Source organism: Haemaphysalis longicornis, unplaced genomic scaffold (assembly GCF_048455015.1).
Source record: "Haemaphysalis longicornis isolate Haplotype H1 unplaced genomic scaffold, Haemaphysalis longicornis Haplotype H1 scaffold_8, whole genome shotgun sequence".
NCBI lineage: Eukaryota > Metazoa > Arthropoda > Arachnida > Ixodida > Ixodidae > Haemaphysalis > Haemaphysalis longicornis.
The window spans coordinates 188,577,976-188,587,251 of record NW_027526445.1 but is presented as its reverse complement, the minus strand read 5'-3'; the positions used below and the strand labels follow the sequence as shown (position 1 = coordinate 188,587,251).

The following is a 9,276-nucleotide window of genomic DNA, read 5'->3' as shown; positions in this document are numbered from 1 at the left end:
ACAAATGGGCACTTGAATCGACCCCATCGCTGCTTTGCATTCTACTCAGGGTACCCCTACGGGAAGATTGTGTAATTTTTTTGGTGCTTTCCTTCTAGAGGCACAAGTTCGCCTAAATAAATCTCCATTTGTCTTTGCCCCCAATTTCGCCTGTTCACTTGTTGCAATGGAACAATATACTGCACTTCTTACTTCAACTGCACGAAGGCGTTGATTGACAAGAGTGTTTCATTTATTACTTTTCTCCCTACTTTTTAACGTTTCATTTGTCCACCGATACATACCACGGTGTTTGTGGCTTCCTTTTGCAGGGATATACAAGAATGGCGCTCTTCGTGCTGTTCCTTCTTGCCCTTTCTGCCAGCTTCGCAACGCACAACGCTCAAACGGGACTGGTGCACGAAGCGAGTGACATTCTGGGTCATCGCCTGTTACCCGTGATGTCACGCAAGAAGCAGCCCAACGTCCTGTACTCACCGTATAGTCTGTCCTCGCTCATGGGCATGGTGTACGCAGGAGCCAGAGGCGACACGAAGAAAGAGCTTTTCAGAACTCTGGGCTACAAGGAGGCCCGCGTTGCTGAAGCCAAGGTTCTCGAGTCGCACAAGGCGCACAACGAACGCCTCCTACAGATCACCAATTCCACCGTAAGCAGCGCCAACGCCGCTGCGCTCCGGAAGGGCTTCCGAATTCTCCCCGCTTATCGCACCAGTTTGAAAGAGTCATTTGGAGCCGAGTTGTTTGCCGTTGACTTTGCGAAGGAAGGTAAGGCGGCCGTCCGTACCATCAACGACTGGGTCGGAACACACACCAAAGGCTTAATACCGAAACTATTTGACAAGCCCCTTCCAGCTGGCACACAAATGGTTGTCTTAAACGCTGTGTACTTCAAGGGCCTTTGGGCGACCGAGTTCAAAAAGTCAGATACGAAACGGCTCCCCTTTTACAATTACGGAAGGAAGGCGACTCAAGTGGACACTATGACCGGGCAATTCAGGGCTTCTTACGGAAGATTCGATGATTTGGGCTGCGATATTCTGGACTTACCTTACAAATTCGCCGATTACAGTATGACAATAATGCTGCCCCGCCGTCGAGATGGCATCGCAAGCCTACGAAGTCTGCCCATGCATTCTTTCAGACACGCGCTGAAGAAGCTCAAGAAGAATAAGGAAGTCAAGATCCGCCTTCCCAAGTAATGTATCCTATTTTGTATTTTGCCTTTCATTAGCACACGTACTCGTGCTACTTTTCCACAAATGCTCTATTATTTTCTTCATTGCGCCTTGCCATGTGAGGGCTGACCTATTTAATTATGGTAATGGGCTGCCTCTTTCAACCACGAAGATGACGACGCAGAGGTTGGAAAGGAATGCTTGTGCTCTGAATCGCGCAAAGTGCCGTTCTGAGTCTGGGCGCAATGTACGTAAATAGTTCTCGTAGGCCTTGAGCGTCGTGTTTCGGCATGCTTTGCTTACCCCAGGACCGAACAAATGGTCGGGACCTGCTGAGGGCCCGCTTCCCCAAATAGCACCCTGCTTGATGGCATGTACGAGCAATAGCCACTTGATCTCCCCAATGTTGCGGGCGGCCGATTCGCCTAGCGAACTTAAGAACGTCGTGAAAGGACAAGTTGTCTCGCTTGCAATGGTGGTAGGCCTTGGCGCTGCTTATCGGCGAAGAAAGCGCTTTACTCCTGCTTGCGCCCCCTCACGCGAAGGTTGCATCCTTTTTACTCTGTGACACGTTTACTCTGCCGTGGCCTTGTCAGCCTGCAACGTCCAATTTTATTCGGGGCTGCTGTTAATTTTGCCAGTGTGGGTGAATTACACTGCATGTGATGCCTAAAAAATTTTCTACCCCCTCTTGTCCTTCCACGAAATCACCCAGCATTACCGCCTGGAACGAACGCTATATCACCCTGCACACAAAAGCCTTACTAAAGAACAAAAGCGCCACCTCCGAGGCATCCAAACAAACACTTTTCCCCACCCCACTAGAGCTCACATGCTGGCCCCCACCCTGTACTCCACGCAATGCCACTTCTGCGAGGCTCCAGGCACCCTCTACCATATCATGGGGGGCTGTGATAAGCACCCCCACCTACCCCCCTGCCTTTCCCCTCCCCTGAGCACTGGGAGAGAGTACTGTTCAGCTCAGACCCTGACAACCAGCTTTGGCTGGTGCAGAGAGCCCAATAATCCGGATGGACTCAAGGGGTCCTGCTATAAGGAATCTTCCCCAGGGCTGACTGTTTTTGAGACACGTTTATTCCTCCTCCTCTGTGCCGCTTTGTAAGTCGTAATGCGCGAATACTGGAACTGTGCTACCATAAGCTGTCGTCAAGAGAACCTCCATAATGCCCGGCCGTGGAACATTTCCCGATTATAGAGCTTAGAATTCCGCCTGTTCCGTCCTTTGCGCATGTACCGTTCGTACCGCGACCTGACTGCGCCTGCGCGCGTGGGCGCGGCGAGGAGGCTCGAAACCTACCGGAATAGATGCTCGTGCATGGCAACGCAGAGCGCCCCATCAGCGAAGTGAGCCGCCTTCCGTAACGAATGCGCAAGTGCCCAGTATGGTCAGTAGGGTCCCGGTACAGATGGTACCTACAGAAAGGACAGAACAGATGGAATCCTAAAACTTTAGTGACCAGGGCAGCCATGGCGCTACTAGAGCCAAGCTGTAAGAGCGTCGCGTGTTCGCTCCACTAAGCCAGAGACCGGTTACAAGGTAGAAACGCAGGTAACTGCTTCCAACAGCTGTGCCGACGCAGTTTCTGTCATACCCAACTTACACGTTCCGGTCTCTTTCCAAGAAGTGCAAAACTTTGCTTCGCACGCCACCTGACGCTTGCATGCAAGCGAGCCGTTTCTGCCAGTAGATGCTACTCTCAAGAAAATATTGCTTCGGGCGATTCAGCGGATGGCGAAAAAACTTGGAAAGTGAGTTGAAAACTGAAGAATGCCAGGAGACCTTTGTCCTGGTTGTTAAGTCTCTTCGCCTTGTAGACTGCCAGTCCTTACCGAGCCCCTCATTTCTGATCACACTATTCTGGGAAACCTAGCGAGGGCCTCGGTTTTGGAAGCCTTTGCGCCAGTCTACGCAGTGCAAGCAAAACCATGAGCTCGACAAATTCACTTCAGTGTCCCTTTAACAAGCTAATAAAAGAATCCCGGCGCCGTTATTACCAGTTTATGATTAACTCAGCAGGCTGCGAAGCTAAACAACAGCGGAAAAACCTCATTTCTGAACGGAGACTGCCAAGCCATATCGATCAACAAAGTTAACTCTGCAAAGCTATACTAGTCTCCCCTAAGAAATCGCGAACACGCTTAAGGATTATTTTTCCTCCGATAATAATGATCCCGTTCTGACCGATGTAGATTAATTCCAACGCCTTCCACGGTTATTTTTGTTTTCCCAGCAAGCCCGGATGAAATAATTTCTATCAATAAATATATCAAGGTGACTAGTGCTGGCCTCGACAACATATCTCGGGGTCCTATTAAGTGGGTTTGTGATATGATTGCGCATCCGTTTTATTTCATTTAAAATAAGATATTGAAATATGGCGTGTTTGCACCAATCACTGGGCAAAACTGGATGCCTCTTACTCTCACTCAAACAATATATTTATACTAAAGCACTCACTCGCACTCACGCTCGTCACTCCGCCCTCACCACTCGCTCTCACTCACACTCACGCTCGCCACTCTGCTCTCACTACTCGCACTCACTTGCGCTCACGCTCTCCACTCGTGCCCAACACTCGCACTCCCTCGCGCTCGCGCACGCTCCTCCGCCCTCACCACTCGCACTCACTCATGCTCACGCTCACAAATCTTCGTCACAACTCGCACTCACTCGCACTCACGCTCGCCACTCCGCTCTCACTACGCGCACTCACTCGCGCTCAAGCTCACCACTCCGTCCTCACTACTCGCACTCATTCGCGCTCACGCTCACCACTCGTCGTCACCACTCGCACTCACTTGCGCTCACGCTCACCATTCGCGATTGCGAGTTCCACTCGCGGTGAGCCCCACTCACCCACGAGTGCGAGTGCTCTTGCCGACCCTTGAGCTTCTACTCGTGTTGGCTCGTGTCGGCTCCTGCGAAGAATAGCTCGAGGGTCGGCGCTCACAGCGGTAAGCACCGCACATCGCGCGAGTGCACCCACCGCTCGCCTAATAAGTGTGGTTTCGGTGCTGGATATCCCACTAATCTTGCCCTCGTCTCCTTTACAGATAAAATTAAAAAGCAGGATCGATACCGGAAGATACGCTGGATCCTTTTTATAGAACTAACCAAAGCATTCGATTCTATTAATCTTAGTATCTTATTCTCTACACAGGAATAAATACACGGCTTAGGCCGCGCCAAGGCATTCATAAAAAGATACTTCATTAATTGATCGCAAGCCGCATCTTTATGTAACACACTGTCTAACGTTATGAAAGTTTACAAAGGCGTACCACAGAGATCTATTCTTCAGCGTATTTTATTTCTAATGTACATCAATGACTTACCTAAAACCCACAGCTTTTGCAAACCCTACCTTTAGCCGGCGATACATCTCCACTAGCTTACGACACCTCCATTAATAAATTAACCGAGAAACTGTCATGCCATCTCAAAAATGTATTTCATTGGTGCGAACTTAACTGCCTGCAAATACACGCGTACTAAAAGAGCTTTTATGGGCTCACTTCCAGGCTTAAACGCTTACTTTTGACCCTGTCCTACAGAATAATTATTTACCTATTCATAGTTTCTGAATTCAAATTGCTAGGAGTTCTACTCGACTCGAACCTAAAATACACCAACCATGTATCGCATATCAAACAAAACTGTCCCACGGTATCCGCGTCCTAATCAAAGCTGGTGCAGCTTTAATCAACCTTAATATTGCTTTATTATGCCTGCAGTCACACTCACCTCACTTAGTGTATCGCGTCATGAGGTAATACCTATCATAATCATACCACTCCAATCCAGCACATTCAAACCCAGCAATAGCAATGCCTCTTAGCTACTCAAGGCTAATAGATTATTAAAACACGCAGCCATTTTTGAAATATAGCCTCACTATTATTTTGTGCCAATACGTTAATAAACTGATACCTACGATCACATTCCGCGCCCGAAACGCTGATTAAAACAACTGTACCCGGTTTACCTCAAACATTAACGTTTTACTGCCAAAAGTGAACACTAAATATGGCAAACAAACGGCTTATTTGTGCAATTTCTAACTGGTAGCCTCGCTAGTGAAATTAAAACGCAATAATTTATAAATTTGTTCAAAACTGCGCTTTTTCTTCCTTTTTCCTGACGCTTTGCATTCTATAAACACTTTTGACTACTCTTTTGTGTTTATAATCCCCTTTCTTTAGTTTGTTGGCGCACTGTTCTACTTGTATTTTCTTAATGTCGTACCAGGCGCTCAGATCTTTCTACAATCTCTCCATTCTCGCGTGCTATAAGCACGCAGTTGCCGAGCCGGTGTCCTTGAAGGTGACTTCCAGATGAGTAGACGCAGCCGGAGCCTTTGCGGGAGAGCTCGAGCACAGGGTTCCAAGTTCGAGCGCCACAGCTCTCAATGACAATGATAAAAGACCACGCGCACTCAACCACTCCTTCGTCCTCACAGTAGCCTCTTGGCGCCGGTGTTGAGAAACACGTGACAGTATTTATTTATTTATTTAGTTATTCATAATACCCCTAAAGGCCCTCGTGAGAGGGTATTACATAGGGGGGTTACATGAGCAAAAGTACCAACAGTGAACGTCAAAAACAAAAAAAAAACAGGATAAAAATTCAATATAAATACAGACTAAGATTGAGGTACATCTTATAACAAGTAACTGGTAAAGACAGCAAAAACAGAGAAAAGAATAGGCAACAAATCCTTCGTATACAGACAAGTACACAGTGAACTACCCAATGAAAATGCAAGAAAAAATAACCAATGCACTTAATGATAAAAAGAAAACAAATAAAGCACACACTCAAAAACGAATAAAAAATATACACTCATCACACTTCAAATAAGCTGAATCAATGTAAATAATAGTACACATTTGCTCTGCACGTTCCGGAAAAGAGGTAAAAAATCAAGTAAAAGAGCAAAAAGTTATACTTAGTTACAGGAGGTCCCCTTACACCGTCGTGGTGTGGGAACTCCTTATATTCACTATGTATGACGTTTATGAACACACAACAAACATTATTCTTCTTATTCTTGTAATAAAGAGAGAAAGATTTCGAAAATGTGGGTGCATGTATACAATCGGGATGTTCTCGTGGGGCAACAAGAGAGCGAAGAGGGAAAAAGAGGAGGATGCACACATCGCTCACTCAAAATGAACGTGTCATGATAGCACAAAACGAAGCCAACCAAACGGGATGTAGGTGAGCGAACGCAGAACGTACTGGCAGCACGTGCACGCACAAGCGAAGTGCGCATCTAGATCTGAAGAATGCCGAATCCAAAAAGAGAAAATCCAGGCGCACAAAAGGGTAGTAAACGGGAGTCAGGTGTCGTCTGGTACGTCCAGGCACGTCCAGCAGGCAAGGGCTGCTACGTGAGCAATGTGAAAGAAACGGAAAATAGATAAGGTGCACAAAAGACCTAGACAGGAAAGGTATGGTCTACATCAGTGTGTTAATGCTGCAACACAGTTCAACAAAAGCAGGTGAGGGAAATTGACATCTGTCAGGACATATGTTCGCAGCGAGAAGAGAAGGAAACAAATCACAGGAACAGGAGAAACCACATAAACACATCCACATGCTCGAACAGATGGTCCATAAACAGACAGATTGGGTGAATTTTTTTTCGTTGAATGGAGTTTGTGCGAGCCGCTTGATTGATTTGCTTGATTGCGGGAGTTAACGCGCCGACGCTACACAGGCAATGAGGCGCGCTGCAGTGGAGGGCTGCGGATTATTTTGACCACCTCGACAGTTTTAACGTGCCCCAAAATCTCTAACACGCGGGCGTTTTTGCTTTTCGCTTCCACCTAACAAACAACCGCCGCCGTCGCCGTTAAATCGAACCCGTGTCTTTAGCCTCAGCAGCACAACGCATTAGCCACTGAGCCACCGCGGCGGGTTGTGCGAGTCGATAATTCCGGGGTTGCTTTAATAAATTATGTAAGAAATTTAAAGTTATAAGAGTAAAGTCAGCGATATCTATCCAGAGATAAACAAGTTAGCCTCCCGTAACTTTCATTGATTCCAAGCGTAGTTTTCTTATGCTATAACAGAGAAGTGTTGTTTATTTTGCTTTGCCATGGGCATGTTGGTGGAACGTATGCATGTATTTGGTGAATTGCTGCAATTCTTTGACACCGCCACACCTGTTTCAACATTTTTTGACGTTCTATTTACGTTCTTCACTGCTAAATACACCAGAACACCCCGTGAATTCGATCCTGTTCACGCCATTCAACGCTCTTTAAAAATGTAGCTATGCTAACTAGCTTGCTATTCCTACTGTCTAGACCTACTAGGTTTTCCTGCTGGGTTAATGTAAGCGCGTGCGAAAAGCCGTGTAAATCTTAACTCTCTTTCCCGCCTTTGTGCTCCTTGACATATCCATTATTTTTGCTAAAAACACTCATAATCTGTGTTTTCTTCGCCTATGACCTATATATGATGTTTAAGAAGACCAAATTCTGTAGTTGCTTGCAACTACATCACGTAAACAAGGGGAGGTCCAACATAACAACTGGAAATTACGCGGGATATAAGAAAGACAACAAAATCTTGAACGTATGACGCTAATCGACATTTTGCAATTTGAACAGCCTTTCAACTGCCCAAGAAGTGTATGTTGGAGTCGCATGCTCTCCCACTGAGGCATAGACATCACATATCTCCTCCTGCAGGTTCAAGCTCGCGACGACGTACCTTCTCAGTGACACGTTCAAAAGGGTCGGCATACGCAGCGTCTTCGACCCGCACAAAGCCGATCTCTTGGGCGTCACCGGACAGAAGGGGCTGTATTTGGACGACGTCATTCACAAAGCGGTCATCGAAGTGGACGAAAAAGGGACCAAAGCGGCCGCAGCCAGCGCCACAAACATGGTCGGATCCTGTAGAGGGTGTGGTCCTGCTGAGTTCTACGCTGACCACCCGTTCATATTTTGTATCCGCAGCAACCGTAACGGCGTGCTTTTCATGGGCGAGGTGAATAGACTGTGAAAGGTTCTCCCAATGGACCAGCAATAAAGCTACATTTACCTTCTGGTACCCTCACTATCTCAATGGTATTCCTTTGCCTCAAAGCAAACTGGACACAGGGCGGGGCATCTTTAGCATTCAGGTCCCCAGCTCCTATTGAAGTGCTGTGACCAAGAGTGGAGATGTGTTGGAAGGTGGAGGGGAAAAGCCTCAAGCGATGGCCGTCGAGCCCTGGTCAAGCTCCCGCCGATGGGCTCTTTGTTTACAAGGCAGGGAGCTGCAAGACCTCGCAGAGTACCGAGTAGGCCACGCATTACCCATTCCCTGCTTTTTCAATGCCACATAGAAAATTAAAAATCCCCAAAGTGGCGGGTTTCTGCAAAGGTACGGCTGCACACACACTTCAGGGAGGGTAGCCATAATGGCCGCAGAGCCTTTGGAACAACGTTAGTCTCCATCTACACTTCACCATCCACTAATGGGTTCTTATTTTTAGACTTTTATGAAAGAGTTACATGAACCGTCCACATACGGGCAACCTCAGCCAGAAAGCGTCTAGCAACCGCTTGAAAGTGTCTAAGGACCCTCGTGTATGTCAGCAGCATGGGATCTAAGGCAGAAACGTAATCGGTGGTTCAACAACTAGCAGTGCTACGCGAAGAAATCAAACACACTTTAACTTAAACAGAGCCATCTCACAAAATCATATCAGCAAAATGGGAATTTGACACGCAAAAAGTGTATAAGACACGCCGCTGCTGCATTATAGTGTCAAGAGTACAAGCAAACAAAGGTGTGGGCACATCAATAGCCAGCATACCATTTTGTGTGAAGTAAAATGAAGTCAAACATTACATAGGTTGCTGGCTCGCAGATAGTGTAAACCAATAACGCAGCCATAACCTCGTAATACATGCGCTCACATTAAAAGTTAAAACAAAATAGCATCATGAAATGATCAACTGAAACGAAATAACCCTGGCTATACTGATATTTACAAAATATTCGCACACTGCTTTGCGCGTACACCCATTGCTGTTCAGCTGTTTATTTTGGTACCTGTAACAAAAAAGGCCCATTGTG

General features: G+C 46.9%; 1 pseudogene across 1 annotated transcript; it reads left to right on the top strand.

The window, feature by feature from the left end:
* Window positions 1-318: 318 nt before the first annotated feature.
* LOC144148628 (iripin-3 pseudogene) lies at window positions 319-8,214 on the top strand (annotated as a pseudogene). Its single transcript, XR_013318012.1, has 2 exons — window positions 319-1,195; window positions 7,899-8,214. The product of XR_013318012.1 is annotated as an iripin-3 pseudogene (transcript).
* Window positions 8,215-9,276: the final 1,062 nt, after the last annotated feature.